Genomic DNA, 2,055 nt, shown 5'->3' with positions numbered 1-2,055 from the left:
ATGCTTAATGCACAGTAGACTAATTCTACTGCACATTAGTGTGTCATGGCAAAAGCCATGCTAATGAGCAGTAGAATTAGTCTACTGCACATTAAGTATCACAAAAAGACCATTCACCTTTGCTACTGCACAGTAGTACCAGCTACTATGCATTCATGTAGTACCTCATATTACAGGTACTAAACTTAATGCACAATAACAAAGATGCATTAATACACATATAGACATGCCCACTGGCTAGGAAGGTATTTGCCTATATGTGTGTGCCCATCCTGGATCTCTATCTGTTTCCTGGGACATGCACTCATTCCAGGTGCTTACCTTCATTTAAGTCACAAGAACATAGCTAGCCAGTAGCTCATGGGTGTTCACTCTGGAGGAAGAGGATGGCTTTCACTTGTTTTACCCCCAATTAATGAGCAGTGAGGGCTCTCTCCCAGGAAGCTGGGGACTAAGGATCTAGACCCCTTTGCCCAGACAGGATTTTAGTCTGTATATCTAATTTCCTAACCCCTGCACCACAGACCAGTTATAACCCAGTCCCTTTTTTCAATGCCCCAGGGCAGGCAAGAGAGGAAGTTATATAGGACCAGGAAGGTGAGGCAAATCAGTGTTAGTGAAATGGATCCTTTCCTAAAAGGCAGAAGCACTCTTTCACTCTAATGAAGAAATAATGGGAAGATACAGCATTAATTGATTGTACATCCACTTGGATGCTTAAAATAGAAACCCAGTGAGCTGTAAAGTAAAACCCAGTGTGACCAGAATAATGTCCTTTTAAGAATCCACAGCACAACAGAACACTACCTAAAGAGACATTAAAGATTTCTAAATTCACCAGGAGGGAAATACACATTAGTGACCATCAGACAGATGTCTGTTGAGGGAATCATTTTATAATTTAATGCCTCTTGTTCTATAAACCCATGAGGTTTGTGGTTTATAAATATAGAGGGACTGGCTTGAGCTAAAAAGCTGGAACTCCCTCCTCTCTCTTAATTTTAGGGCTGAATCCTGAAAGGCACTAAGCAATTAGTGAGTGGTCTTTGTTCTTATTGATTTCTCAGGATGTGCTTAGCACTTTCTGGGAAAAAACCCATAATTAGTAAACCACAGACTTTCTTTCTCTTGATCAGTCACTCTTTGTCTTGTCTTGTGGTTATTTATCTTGTTGTAGTTAGACTATAGTTTCTTCAGGGCAGAGGATGATGCATACTGTTCATGCCACTTTGAGGAATGTGTTTGGAACAGATATGTATGGCTATGTATGGGCTGCAGGCATATTTATGACTACTGTTTATTACTATGGAGTGAATTTATAGTCAGATTTCTTTGTCAACCTTTTAATTTGTGCCTGTATTTAGGAGCATCGTATCATCTGGAGAGGTTATTTCCAGGTTGGAATATGGGGCAACAAAAGAGGTATAGGGCATTGGCCCCAAGTAGCATCTTAATAACATGACTTTCACTCTTTAATATAGATAGATGGTAAATTCCATCTCTCTTTTTTTGGTTTACTTTGCTTCCTTTACCATGTGGGATTTCTGGTTTTTTTTTAAGTTAGGGTAGGGTGGGCGTTGTAGGCAGAAAAAGGTGCGAGAACCTGTAATTGGAAAGTAATACCAGGAGAGAATTGTTCTTAGAGATTAGCTAAAGCAGGGAGAGAGTTTCCGCGGAGAGATCTGGAAAGGGTAACAGAAATCTGGAGATTCGAGAGTAAGTGTTGCATGGAAGAAGACAGGAGTTAAGGACTAAATGGAGTAGGGTCTGAAGTAGGACTTAGGTGTGATTTAGATACTAAGGTCAAGAACTAGAATCCTGAAAATTCTTGTTCAGGAACTGCCTAACCTCAGAGGCCGCTACAGTGTGTTTTATATTAACAAGTTTTAAAATATATAAACTGCCCTTGGAAGCAGGGGCTGGAATCCAAGTCTCTCTCCTCCAGGGAAACTGCTGTCAGCACTAGGCTAGAGAGTTATGCTCACTATTGCATGCTCTCTGAAGCTCACTCTCCACTGTTTTTGTGGGTTTCGTTCTAAGTGGCCTAAATCTCCC

The sequence above is a fragment of the Gavialis gangeticus genome, unplaced genomic scaffold (assembly GCF_001723915.1).
Source record: "Gavialis gangeticus isolate Ggan-Ray unplaced genomic scaffold, GavGan_comp1, whole genome shotgun sequence".
Lineage (NCBI taxonomy): Eukaryota > Metazoa > Chordata > Crocodylia > Gavialidae > Gavialis > Gavialis gangeticus.
Note: the sequence above shows the minus strand (reverse complement) of the source record.